This window comes from Podarcis cretensis (assembly GCF_951804945.1).
Source record: "Podarcis cretensis genome assembly, chromosome: 2".
In the NCBI taxonomy this organism is placed as follows: Eukaryota; Metazoa; Chordata; class Lepidosauria; order Squamata; family Lacertidae; genus Podarcis; species Podarcis cretensis.
In genome coordinates, this window is record NC_137171.1 from 61,146,979 (window position 1) to 61,162,038 (window position 15,060).

The following is a 15,060-nucleotide window of genomic DNA, read 5'->3' on the forward strand; positions in this document are numbered from 1 at the left end:
CAGGAAGTGACGTAATATAACGAGGGAGGCGCTCATAAAGGAGCTCGCAGGCAGAGGCAGAGGGGGGTAGATGGAAGCCGCGGAGAGGGAGGGAGGTGAGAGAGGGGCGTATAAGCCCTGTGGTTGGCTTTCCCTCACCCGACCCCCTGTCAAATGTTTCCTTTCGGCCTGGAAGGCGGAAATCCAACCACTGTAGCTTTCCGCGAGGGGGAAAGTGTCACCTGTTGAATTAACAGAAGTCCTACTGGATCGTGCCCTTATTCTCTGCAGTAATTAAATGCAGAAGCCTGCACTTCCCTAGTTAGATATTCACAGCTGTCAACAGGGCTTAGATTCCACACACACAAAAAGAAGAAGAAGGGAAATAGGAGATATCATAAAATCCAACTTCTGGCCACTGTGATTGCAAGTATGAACTAAATCCATGTATTTAAAGCCGTTTGTGCTCTACTGTTTTCAGGTAAATGGCTCCCAGTGTGGCTTACACATCAGTTCAAAAAGCAAAATGGCCCCTGTCTTCAGCTCTGCTGTATGAAAGACATGGCACAAGAGGGGAAAGGGATGGGGAGGGAAGAGGAAAACAAGCACACACCCATTTTTAAAGTTACAAAACTTGTAAAAGCAGCCTGCTGGGATGGAAACAGTTCAGGAAGAGAAGGTCTCTCAGCTGTCAGAGACAATGGAGTGGCCTGACTGCCCTTGTTTCACTCTACTGCAGCCTGTGGAGTGGTTGCTATTCACCGGCAATTGGAGGAAAGCAAAAAGGAGACCCAGGAGCTGTCAGGTGATGAATTACACTCTACAGTAACTAACATCTACCAAGTGGCTACCCCTGTGAGGGTAGTGCTGTCACATTTTCCAGAAGTATCAGGCTGTGGGTAGCCCTCAGATTTTTAGGTGGAAATGAGCAAAACCCATAGATCTGCTGAGCTAAACTGGAAGGGCATATTTATTCCTGAGCCTCCATGGGATCTTTCTATCTGGCAAGAAGTCACAGATTTGCTTGTGAAGTAGTTTAGGTGGACAGGAATCTCATGCTGGCCAAGGTACAATCATTGTCTTTAGCACACTCCTTTACCTTCTCTCAGCTGGAAAAGATTTTGGGTCTCCCAGGAATTACAAGGAGAGCAAAAAGGTGCACATTTTTGTCAGGACACCAGCACTCTCTCCTCATGTTCACACCTTAGCAAACCACACTGCAGATGGGATCTATGCTTTCTTACCCATAATAACATATGAGTAATAAAGTATAGATCCCATCTGCACCTCCTTTATCCCAGGTCCCCATACATCTCTAAAAAAAGGTGGCTGTTTTGCCTTTAAAACAGCCGTTATAAGGAGAAAAGTTTGGGGGGATGATGAGCAAACCCTTATCTGATAAAAGTATTAAAACCAAGAATTCTAACTCTAATGTATTTTACCACACCATGGTTTTTGTTTTTTAATCTGTGAGTTTTCTTTGCAACAGTAAGTTGAATCTTTTCTTTGGTCGTATCACCCTGAGTCTGTAACCTTAGCTGAGGACTTTCTAACTCTTGAAAGCTTAGCATTATCCTTATTTTTCAAATTTTGATCCAGTAATCCTAGAGAGGAAACAGAGAGCAGTGACTAAGGTTTTCTGGAAACTAATGAATCAAAATTTGATTGATTTGGTATCCATTCATTATGTTACTAATTTATTTAATGAAACAATTTTTAGAAATTGGTGTGTGTGAGTGTGTGTGTAAATAAAATTATAGTACCCAAAAAATTTCCACCCCACATCACTGATGGAAAACAGTAGTAGATCTGAGAAAGAAAGGAGGAAGAAGAAAATGGCAGGTAATTTACACCACTATCCTAAAGCCACTTAAAAGTAAATACCATTGACATCCATGGAGTTTACTTTCAAGTAGCAGTTTTGGCATGTTGGAAGTTAATGTTTCATTAATTTTATGTAATTGCTCCTAAACTGCATGTCTGCACTGAACCATATGTTGTGATTTCAGATTCTTGTGTGTGTTTATAGGAAGGGCTATCTTGTTGCTATAGGCAACTGTTAAGAGCATTTCAATGATCAAACACTTCTAGGAAGCCAACACAACTTCATTATGAATCTGCTTGCTGCATTTATATACAGGTCCCTTCTGCCAAGGCACTCAATACTGTTTACAATTTAACATACCAAGAAAAAAAGAAAGATACAAAACATAAAACTACAGGATTGTCTCATGTCATCGGTGGCCTCTTTTATGAGAGCCTGAGCTCCTGTCTTACTTCCACTCAGGTCATACAAGTCTTGTAACATTATGATAACTGTTGGGAGGTTCACTGATAATGTCAGAGTTCTGCTGGGTTATTCAGGTCTGTAAGGGCCACAAACATCTGCAATTGTGACATGAAAGCTGGCAGCATTAACCCCGCCATATGGGAATCCCTTGCATATGTCTGCAATGCCTGGAGACAGACAGGTTGTTCATCCATAGCAGTGATCAGAGGAGGAATGACCGGTGGGAGGAGTGCAGAGAGAAGCAACGGCATGATGCACCTGTAGCAGCAAAACCAGACACTTTCATCAGCCACACCTGCAATAAAACATGTTTCTCCTGCCTTAGTCTCTACAGCTGCAGCAGGTGCTATAACTCTACAATGGTTTGACTTTACTCCTGAAGGCTTACTCTTCCATTGTCTCCTGAGGCAGATGGGATGCCAACAAACTACAAAGGGCTACACGTGACATGCAGCACACGTCCCTGTAAGGTAAACTCAGTTCATTTGCTGCAGCCACATAGTACACATGTTAACGTTCAAAGTGGTCCAACTTTGTCATCTGTATAAGGTATAGGAGACTTCTCTTACATGGCACAGTTTGGTAAAGGAAGTCTAACTGTAGAAGAAGAATGCCGGAGATAGTTCATCTGGTAGAGCATGAGACACTTAATTGCAGGTCATGGGTTCAAGCCCCACACTGGGCAAAAGATTCCTGCGTTGCAGGGGGTTGGACAAGATGACCCTCAGGGTCCCTTCCAACTCTACAGTTCTCTGATTCTATGAATGTATTGTTGGTTGTGGTTTTTCTTGCTGTGGGAGCTTTCTCTGTTGAAGAGCTGGGTAAACATTAGAAAGAGCCAAGTAGCGAAGGCACATAACTTGCAACCTTGATATGCAAGGTCTGTACATTGCTGTTAAAGACCTATTTCTCACTAGGTGTTTGAAACAGGTTCCATAGTGCCCTTTTACTTTGAATGTAGCACATCCTAGTTTTCTTTTGTTTTAAATTTCTGATTGCTTTGATTCCTTTAAATCACAAACGGGTTTCTCAGCCATTGGGGTTACTAAAGTAAGAAAAATACAGTGGTGCTGACCACATCCTTCCTTTGTTTACTGTAAGGGAAAAAAAGAAAACCCTGGCACACCTCAGTTCTACCAAACTGGATGGGCTGAGGGTGGAGTGGACTTTGATTTGACTTAAGGATGACTGCCAGAGACAAGCAGCCATCTGCACTAGAGCTTCCGCCTCAAGACAAAGGGTCTACAGTTTTAACTCAAGCAAATCCAGATTGGTAGTGGCAAGAACAGGAACTGGAGGACAAAGGTCAGCAACGTGGAGCAACATGACCCACACACTGCCCCTTCTACACGCCCACGATTCATTGTCTTCTTGTCTGGGAACCTGTTTCTGTTCTCAAGATGAGATATTTTTGCTGGCAACAAAAGAGAACAAAAGACACAAGAAGGAATAAGATCCTTTCTTGGAAGATGTTCTTGTTCTGTTTTCCTTGTCTCCATGCTGAAATCTTGCGAAGCAAGCTAACAATAAATGCAGGCATGACAGGAATTCATTTTGTATCCAGGAGGTACAGAGACCTTTTTGTTTTCTATGTGAGTTAATATAGACTCTTGATGGACTAGTCCCAATTTTATTGTTTTTTGAAGTTACACATTTCCTCTAAGGGTTTCAGTCTTCAGGAATACACCCCCCCACACACAATAGTTGTGAATATAAAATGCTTTCCCCTCCTATCAAGTGGGATTGTTATTCCAAGGCAGCACTAATGTGATTATAAAATCACTTGTATCAGCTTATTGGCTCAGGTGCTTTGATCTACCAGAGTGTCTGTTCGGCTAAAAACCCCATTAGAAGGCTTTTACCTGATCTATGTAGTTCCATATGTCTTTTCCTGCTTTTGCATCCATTATCTATCATACTGCCGATCTTCTCACTATTTTTATTTAAAATATTTTTAAACATCACAATAACAAAGAAACCTAAAAAGGAGAGCTGTACACAATATTGTGTAGGACTACTGACTGGTATACTGATTAGGAAAATTGCTGTAGTGGTTTTTTCCCCTTTGTTCTTTTTTCTTTTTGCTACTGAAAATAAAGTAGCAAAGTCCCCTATGAAGGTGAAGAGGCACTTGGCTGAGTGCTGAAATACTGTATGCCCTATTTCTGAGACCTCTCCTTAGCTGCCTGTTGACCAGTTTCTTCATTTGATGCCCTTCAAAACCTTCCCCTTGTATTTGTAAACAGTTTTCCTCTTTGTTTCAGTCAAAGCATTTCCTCATGATTATCAGCACAATCACATGATTGATATTGATTGTATAAAGCCTAACCATGTGATCATAAAAGCTGGTGCTCAAGGACATACTTCATTTTAACTCAGCAGCGACTTCGGGTATCTCTAGATAAGGAGCCTTTTGCCTAGATCCCCAATGCGTTGGCTGCAGGTACTAGATGCCAGCTGACAATGTAAACTAGATTCATATCTCAGTGTAACTAGCAGAAAAATTGGTTGGCATCTGTCTGTCTTGGGAGACAATAGAGGAGGAGCAGAAAAATTACGTACCACTTCATTAAACTTTACTTTGTTTCTTAGGAACTATAGAGTCAATGCTAGAGTGTCAGATCTGACTGCAGGTCTTGTGGCCAAAAAGAGAGGTTTTCCTGCTCCCTAATCTTGTATCCAAAGTCAGCTTGTTTAAAGTGTTTTTGTAAACTTGCATAAGCATTAGTTGTCAACTGCCACCACAGCAAATAAGCCTTAACACTCAATAATACTTTTCTTGCCGTCTGCTAAGCATTGGGGTTGGGGGCACTTCAGTTCCTCCTATTAAAGCAAAATTTACCAGTAGCATCAAAGTGTGCAGCATCAAACCCACAGACACATTAATATATCAAGTATTTGTAAAATGCTATATCAAGCCTATTGATTTATTACATAAAGTATTTTTAAGCATTTACATGACTTGAGTCACCCAAGCTACTACAGTGTGACTCTGGCCAAACCATGTGCCTTCTATGCAGACCTCAAAAGAAGAGGAGGATGTGAAACTGCCTGTTCCCATTTGTTAAAACTTAATTTGAGCACATGAACCAAACAGCTTAAAAGATAGCAGGAGCTTGTGAGAAGCCAATCATGGAAATACGGTATATGCTAGTGAGAAGTTTCCAGTTTCTCATGCAAATGAAAAGTAATGTGGCTCTAAGAGTGGAAATCAACATAGTGTTCATAGGCCTGCACACAGGGTACAATTTTGCTCACAGAAACACTATCAAAGCTTCTGGAAATTTTAGCTCTCTGTGAGTGTTTAGGCTGTGTTAGGAAAAGGAAAAATGTTGATTGCATCCAAACAAATCTCAGTTCCTTAAGATGAAATATATCTACTTAGTTCAAATACTACCTACGTTAACTTGTATAACTTTGCAACACGCTTTTCTATTTCCCTAATGTGTCAACAGAAAACCTACAGTTTCCATCATCACAAACTTTATTGGTAACTCTTCATGTCATACAGAGGAAAAATCCATGTATCTCCCTCCTGTTCATTATATGTAAGTGATTATTAATGGTTTAGTAATTCATTTGTGTATGGATTTTAAGTGGATTACAAATCCCAGTGACGACTTTGCCTCCATATCTACTGAAATGACACTGTCACAGGACCAAACAACATTGGAAGCTCATTCATCTGTACATTTTCTAATGGGATATCTGACTGCCTTCTGCATTTTATTAAGGACAAACCAGACTATCTACGCAAGGAAATTAATGAACACAGATCAGACAGAAATGATGGGAATATCCAGAACCAATGAGATACCATTTCAATCTTCCTAGCCATTCTTTAGCGAATTTAAAAGTTTTGTATGCCAACAAAGCAGTTTCACCAAAGTGTCAGGGTCAGTACATGCACACCCCGCAAAAAAGAAATTTTTGAAAGAATTCAACATGTGTTATTCAAAAACAAAACAAAACACTGAGGCATCAATATAGTAATCATGGGAAAAATCAGAACTTTGTCAGACTTCCCTATACTACACTACACATTTCCCACCATTTTTCTGTCTTCTCTTTGTTCCCACCTAAGTAAGGGGGCATCCTGCTAACACAGATTGAAATAATGTGAGGAAATCATCCTGTCGTGTGTCACACATGACATACATGCAAGTACATTTTGATTTTATGGTTTAGAATTGCTTTTATTTTGAATTACATCTAGTGGGCACCATAATCTTGTCAGTGTTTAGGACCTCTAACAGTCTTAATCCAGCCCTGAGAATGGGGGGGGACTGTGTGAAGCTGCAGAGTTGTAATACATCTTTTACACTATCAGACTTGGACTCATTCAAGACAGGGAGCAGCTAGCTGAACAGATAAGGCAACTGTCTTTAGGTGTTTATACTGTTCTGCTTTTCATTTTGCTGTTGCCAGTTCATAACTTACTGGGAATGGGTCACACCCATTTTGTCTGCACCTTTTAATCCTTTGAATTAACTTTATTTGCATCTGTGCTTTTTATAGTAATGATACACACCTGCATTGCTGGGCCTTCTGGCTCATTTTGTAATAACACTCTCTTCACTCACCCACCTGCTTCATCTGTCTGATTTGGAGGGCAAGTGCAAATGATAGTTTATTTTCTGACGTGCTTTGTCGTGAAAGGAAGAAAACTGGAGTGAACAAGAGAAGGAAGGAGAGAGCCTGAGACCACGTTAAATATCAAACTCTAGTATGGCATTACATGTGAACCAAGCCTTTGTCTTTCATGCTATAAATGAAATACATTTATTTGGTTAAATTTAAACCTAATAACTGCAGTCAAAAACAAGAATATTTGGTCTCACAGGTGGGCCATCAGAATGCAGATACAGTCATATGTTCCTTTCAGATGCTAACAACAGCAAGCCAGGATTTACTGGATTTCTGTACAAGACTGTTCACTTGTAAAATTGTTACAAGCAACTATTAACTTTCCTACTGCAGTAACTTGCCATACTTGGTCCTTCCACGCCACACATAATAGAAACACTACAGCATGGCAATGCATTGCAGTAACACCTTTTTGCTAGCAGATGCTGTGATGTTAATGGTTCCCTCTTATTCCCTAGTAGTTGTAACAGCTAGGCAAGGAAATACATGGATCTGAAAATGCAGAGCTTTAAAACGAATATTGTGCCTCAGAGGTTCCTATTACTTATGTACTCCTACAACCTATAGCAGAAGGCCAAAGGGAGAGTGGGTTTGTGGATGATTGCTAGTCACGAGAATTTTGGTTCCTGTGACCCAGCCCTCCTTTGACTAAGGCCAGCTTCCTCATTTCCATATTATAAACAGAAAGCAAGAGGGGAAAGTGTTGGTGGCTGCCCTTTGACCAGGGCGGGCTATCTTAAATAAAAGCATCTTACATCATTGAGTTAAATAACCAGGGGGAAATCATGTTTAAACCACTTATTTAAATCAAGTTCCCCATTTTCAGATCCACCTAGTTCAGGTCTAGCTTTTATAAGGTCAACACTGAAAGGTGAGGAGGGAGTACATTGTGGTGTGATCGTACAAATGCATAAGGTACATCGCACAGAAAGCATATTGTTCCAAGAGAACAGTGTCCATTCATAGAATTGTAGAGTTGGAAGATACCCCCCAAGGGTCATCTTGTCCAACCCCCTGCAATGCAGGAATCTCAACTAAAGCATCCATGGCAGATGGCCATCCAAACTCTGCTTAAAAACCTCCAGTGAAGCAGAGCCCACCACCTCCCAAGAAAGTGCGTTCCACTGTAGAACAACTACTGTCAGAAAATTCTTCCTGGTGTTTAGTTGGAATCTTCTTTCTTTTAACTTGAATCAATTGGTTCAGGTCCTAGCCTCCAGAGCAGGAGAAAACAAGCTTTCTTCATGTGACAGCCCTTGAGATGGTTGAAGATTGCTATCATATCTCCTCTCAGTCTCCTCTTTACCAGGCTAAACATACCCAGCAGCAGTTTGACTTCAGCCCCAGAGGCACACTCCATGGTCTCTCAACAACAAATGTCCATTAAATACTTGCTTAGGAAATGTATGCAGGAACCAGCTCCAGGAATGGAGACAAGGTCTCCATAAGGGAGCAGGAATCTTCTGTACATAGGAAACAGGACCCCAACATGGGCTATTTATTTCATATGTACCTCACATTTTCTCCAGTGGGCTCAAGGTAGTAGATATGCCCCCCTTGCATTTTATTCTCACAACAATTCTATAAGGAAGGTTAGTCTGAGACTCTTCCATTGGTCCAGGATTGCCTAGTAAGCTTCATTGTCTGAGTGAAGATTTGACTCCAGACTCCAAAGTCTAAGACTCTAACCAGTACGCTACACTAGCTCTCCAATGCCTACTGTAACAGGTAGTGCCGGTGGCACAAGGATCCAGCTCTAGGGTCAGGGAATATGAAAACCCCCTCCTGCAATCATTGACACACCCCAGGTGGGTGTTGTTGTTGTTGTAATAAAAGCGAGCTGTAAGTGTTCTTCTTTCTTGCTTATTTCATCACATTCCGACCATCTTGACCTCCCACCCAGGGGCGGAGGAAGGGGGTGTGGTGGGTGCGGTCCACCCTCGGTGTCACCACTGAGGGGGGTGACAAAATGCCGGTCGGCACTCACCGCGGGGCCTGCAGCGTGCCCGAGCCACACCTCAGTGGCTTGGGCGTGTGCAGGCTCCATGCTGCCCAAAAGGTCCGTCCGCTGCCTCCCCCCCACAGCTGTAGGGTGGTTAAGTGGGAGGAGGAGGCATGCAGACTCTGGAGGCCCTGCGGTGCACCCCACCCCTATGGGCAGCTTCCCCTTCCCTGGGTGCACCACCCCAGACGCCCAAGCGGTTTCCTCCGCCGCTGCTCCCACCCACAGCCTCAAGAAGAATTGAAAGGCCCCTGCCTCTAATTTCAAGTTGTGGGGGTGGGGGGTACTGCATTTTAGCCCACTGCCACATTGTGGATTGAGATGTAGAGCAGATCCATTGATTTGAGTGCATCATCCCTGAGTATGACTTACCTGGTTGTCACCCTATGTAAAGAAGGGTTTCCCCCATTTACTAATCTGTGTCTGCTCTCCAGTACTCCTCAACTGCTAGGGCGGGTCTGCCCCCTTTATACCCATATATACGCTTCAGGTTACATACGCCTCAGGCTACAGACTCTGCTAACCCAGAAATAGTACCTCAGGTTAAGAACTTTGCTTCAGGATGAGAACAGAAATCGGGCTACGCGGCACCAGGAGGCCCCCATTAGCTAAAGTGGTCTTCAGGTTAAGAACAGTTTCAGGTTAAGAATGGACCTCCAGAACGAATTAAGTACTTAACCCGAGGTACCACCGTATATCTATATATCTATAGCCCCTTTGTTGGACAGTTCTTACTGTGGAGCCATTCACTTTCACTAATGAGCAAGATGGAGATGCCTGATTCTCCCCACCCCCATATAATTAGTTATTAAGATGCAGGTTCAATACATGGCGAAAGTGAAGATAAAACACAGCTTTATGCTTTTTTGTTATGCAGGGTGATATCCCACCCCCCACCCCCCGCCAATCCTGTCCCCACTCCTGGCTATACCCAGCCTGCTCTGTGAATTAATCAGTTGTCGTTTGCAGAGCTACACTAGCAGCAAGCTTATCAATATTAATTCAGTTGGGCTGAGATGGGGAGGAGGAGGGATTTTAGTATGACCTTTCCAAGCCCATGCTGGCTCAGACGGTCAAAAAGCAGCTGAGGAGAGAGAAGCAGGGCAGGTAATGGCATGTGGCTTTAGTATCTTTTCTGCCATCCTAATCCAAAACAGCAATAAAATCATATCACTTTTCACAGTCAGTATGAAAGAGCATATTGTGTTGGTAATCTTTGGGCTGGATTAATCCCTGGCTGAAACACCCTCACCCTCGGGGTGTGTTGTGTGTGTCCTCTGTTTCTGTAAGAGAAAACCACCGGCAACCAGCACAAAGGAAGCTGAAATAGGTGAAGTGTTTAATGGCAGAATGTTTATTTAATCAAAATCATTCTGCATGAAGTGCGGTGAGCAGTGAAGAGGGTGAGAGGGAACAAAGCCATCCACATCTGTCATTCTATTGTTGAGCACAATTGTTCACAGTAGCTAATTCAGACGTTTGCTTTGTCGTCGTATTCTGTTAGAAAGGAACTGGGGTGTTCTGATCTCATTACAAATGATATCCCTTGAATAGGTTTGTAAAATTGTTGTTGATTGCTAAAGGATATTATAGAAAATAATTAAGGATGTCAGAAATCTGATTGCTGTGCATTAGCACTGTGCTTTTTCATTTTCATTTTTTTATTTGTTTGCTCCAAGATGAAATACAATAGCTTTCTGCCCTTATTTATTGTTTTCTGTTGGTGCTTAAATGCATAAATAATTTCTGGCATCTTGTGATGCAAAACCTGTGATGCATGCTGGATTTAACAAAGAAAAACTGATCCAGATTTTTTTTTTAAATGTGTTATGTGTGGTTTGTAATGTGCACTTCACTAACGAAGCTGAGGGTGTGTTTCTCCTTTCTTTGTCAGGATCCATCATGTCTGACAAACCAGATTTTGCAGAAATCGAAACATTTGACAAAACCAAACTGAAAAAAACTGAAACCAGAGAAAAAAATCCACTGCCCACCAAGGAAAGTAAGTAAATCTAATTCAGCCTGGATGTACAATTAATAATTTGCTCAATGTGCATAATAAATAAATACTCAGAGAGCCAATAGGCCTAGTTCCTCAGGAATAACACTTTTAAGTAATTATTAATTTGGATTTGTTATCTGCATGCACTTAGCTATTATTTATATTGGCCAATTAAATTAGTTATTGTGGCTTTTAAACTGTGTGCACTGTTTGCTAAAGGAGATAATATAACATGGACTTTGTGCAAGTTATTTTACCGGTATGTCCAGAAGCATGATAATTATATAGATTTCAAATCTAAAGTTTCCTTTAATAAATCACCATAGAGGCAGACATGTTGTACAATTACAGCATGCCCACACAAAGGATGCTGTGAAATTATATAGCCTGACAGCTTTATTGTGTCGATAAAACTTACACCAGTATTCCACTACAATAAATCTGCCAGTTTTTCAAGTGATACAAAACTCTTTTATTTTTGTATTTAATAAACAGTACACCATTTAATAAAAAGTACATCTTATTACTATATGAGACAATTACACTCCAAGGTTGCTTAGTGCTGCCCTCTTCCGGATTGTATCTACATCTACTGTATAGTACTTGAAGTAAACTCCTGCCGACATTTATGCCGCAATCAGTTTTTTAGGTGGTGCAAGACTGTTTGTTGTTGTTGCTGCTGCTCTTTGAGAATTTAACAAATGTAGAATTAATCAGGTTATATATTATCCCTGTTTCACTAGTGTAAAAATCAGAGTTTTAATTTTGTTCTGTAGCAGTAGTCAGCAAAAGGATTAAACCCCAGGCCTTGCTGCTTGCATGACATTTAGGAGAAAGCTGATCTACCGTAATCTCTCCTTAGTATATGAGGCTTTTTAAAAAGGATATTTGATATAGATTGCTGGCTCATCTGTTGGTAAGAATGTCTCTCTAGCCATTCAGTTTGTGAGACAGCCAGTGCTTTTTTTCTGGGGGTACGCATACCCTTAAACATTTTGTGAATCTAACTTTGGCCTGATTGAGGGGCAGTATTTCAATATGAGTAGGAAAATGAGAGTGCCCCTAAACATACTTTTTTTTTAGGGGGGGGGAAATCACTGGATACAGGCATAGACCCTTGTGCCCAATACTATTTTGGGGGAAGTTGCTATAATTCTTAAGGACAGACCTGCACTGGATCTACCCTTTACAGCAGGGTAGGGAAACCTGTGACAACATGGTGCTTTCTAGACATTGTTGGACTACAGCTCCCATCAGCCCTGATGGTTAGCCATCCTGGCTGTGGTCGACATACACACTTGATATTATATATGATGCATATTTATGTACTTCACAATGGAGAATATTTGGCCCTGGTTATTTATAACAGAGGCAAATAACAAGAGGTCTGACACGCCAGATTTTTGCAATGCTTGGAAACTACCACTAGCATAGCCCAGCGTAACATAAATCCTCACTGCATTGCCCACCTATAAGTAAGACCATCAGAGCAGGGACTTGGGGCTCAAGGCCAGCAGCCCAGTTAATACAGCAAGCTGGAGGGCTCGCCACATTTCAAATAGGCTAACATCAACCATCATTCTCTAAATGCATAGGCTTCTATTCTGCAAAACTCACCGAGATTCCCAGCCACCCACCATCCAGTAATATTTGATTCAGTAGAGATTGTACAGTTATTAATGACAGCAGTCTGCGGACAGAAAGGGCTTGAATTACATTTGTTTTGACAAATTGGTGATGAATAAGAGGTTATTCTTTGATAAGTGCTTAAAAAAAACACAAGGTGCTTTACAAGTGTCTAATGTTGGCAAACGAGATTTCTCTTGTTTTCTTGGCAGCCATTGAACAAGAAAAGAAAAGCAAAAACACACCCTGAAGTTGGACCAGAAGATATGGCCAATATATCCTGCTGTGGGGTTTTAAGTTCTAAGTTTTTTAACTTTGCTATTCATTGACTTGGCTCAGCTTTTCTTCTCCATTTTCAAAGCACTTTTTCCCCTTTATTGGTGCAGCAGAGATTTTTTCAAGCAAATGCTCTGAGATCAATCAAATCTGATTTTTATAATTCCCCAAAGGGACTGCAATCCTGTGTCCAATGTACATATGACAATTTGTCAAAGATGTACACTTTCGCTGTCTGTCAATAGAAAATATTATTTTCATATAGTATCCTCTGTAGAACCTCACAATAAACCACTTTTATGTGTTATCCTTATCAAGTATTGAAATACGCTGGCACAAAAGAGTTCCACATCCAGAAAAGCCTATCTGTGAATGCTCTCAGAAATAAGATGTAACTATTGGGCCACAGTTAAATATCACATTTACAGGGAAATATCTCTTGTGGGAATGGATCACAAAAGATAAAACGAATTAAGGTTTGTTTATATAATCATTTATCAGAAAGTATAGTCACTGCATTATGACATCCATTGCCTTTTCTTTTTTTTACCAAAGTGAAACTTTGGTGTGTCCCACATGGTCAGATTCCTACTTAAATATGAACCAGATGGCTTTGCCTTCCGATAAATAATAATAGAAGCTTAATTCATATTTTATTATTCTTTGTTACATGGTACATGAAAAACTTATTTTCTGATACCTTTTTTGACAAACCTCTACTTAGAAACCCTAGAATCAAAGGCCATTCAATGAAACTGAACGGTGAGAGATTGAGAACAGACAAAAGGACGTACTGTATTTCTTCACAGGACACATCATTAAAACTTACAGAATTCAGTGCCAACATTTTAACAGCTTTAGCCACAAGAGGGAGGGGTAGAGCTTGCAGTACTAAATTGCTCCACAAGAGGGTAGTTAGCCATCATCATAATCGTCCAAGGTGTTTTCCAAACCACGTTTTAGGAATGGAAGAGAAAATATATACTGTTTCCAAACCTGGAGTGGAGATTGGATTCTTCTACGGGGTGGAGAATAAGGCCTGGTGGCCAAGAACTTCTGGATGGCAGATTGTGACCTTTATTTACTAAGGAGAGAGAGAGAGAAAGAGAGAGCATGCATGCATAGAATCTAGAAAGCACAAGCCACTTAAAAAGCAAATACTGTATTATTATCTGTAAAACAGTTAAAATAAGCCACATACATTCCTTGGCCTAACTTGTGCCATGTGGATGTGGAATTCCAGGGTTCTTACACATTCTGTTTAAAATGCAACAGCAATGATTCATCTGCACATAGCTCAAGAGCAACTGCTTTGCTTGCAGAATGCCCCAGGATTAATCTCTGGCATCTAGAAGCATGGCTGGGAAAGATCCAAGTTTAAAACTTTAGGAAGCCACTGCCAGGCAGTGTAGACCGGGTATCTTTAACTTTTTCAGATACAGTACCAACTTTTAACCTAAACACGAGTTTGCAGAGTTTTTTAAGTTAAACCTTTTACCATATATTTGCATAGTGGCAGTGCTGCTATTTCAAGCCACCTTGGATCAGGCTGCTACCTGATTTTTGTGTGTGTGTGTTTATGTTGTAAACCACTCTGTGATCCTTAGATGAAGGGCTTTATGGAAATTTAGTAAATAAATGCCCAGTTGTATAGACACTACTGAGCTAGATAAATAAGTGGTCTAACTTAGCTTCCTATGTTCCAAAGATACACTTCATCTAGGGTGGAATCTACACACATATAAAAACTGAAATTTTTTTTTAAACAGCATTTTAAAAAATGAATTGAGTTTTCCATAAGGCTCACAATCACTATCTAGTGTCACATTGTATATTGCACTTAAAACACACTTATTTGCAGCTGTATAGCTGAGTCCTAGGACTGGATTTAGGCAGTACAGTGGTACCTCGGGTTAAGTACTTAATTCGTTCCGGAGGTCCGTACTTAACCTGAAACTGTTCTTAACCTGAAGCACCACTTTAGCTAATGGGGCCTCCTGCTGCCGCCACACCGACAGAGCACGATTTCCGTTCTCATCCTGAAGCAAAGTTCTTAACCTGAAGCACTATTTCTGGGTTAGCGGAGTCTGTAACCTGAAGCATATGTAATCTGAAGCGTATGTAACCCGAGGTACCACTGTACATTTTTGGCGAAGTATTGAGCGTGCCATTGTCATTACGTTCACTTTTTAAAGCAAGCATTATTAAATATAAAGCTACTGCCATGCTGAAAAGCCC

At 41.0% G+C, this 15,060-nt stretch overlaps 1 long non-coding RNA gene across 1 annotated transcript; it reads left to right on the forward strand.

Annotated features, from left to right (window-relative positions):
- Positions 1–49: 49 nt before the first annotated feature.
- LOC307211206 lies at positions 50–5,126 on the forward strand. Its single transcript, XR_013836345.1, has 4 exons — positions 50–95; positions 461–784; positions 2,120–2,900; positions 3,371–5,126. It is a non-coding gene; the product is annotated as an uncharacterized lncRNA (long non-coding RNA).
- The last annotated feature ends 9,934 nt before the right edge of the window (positions 5,127–15,060 follow it).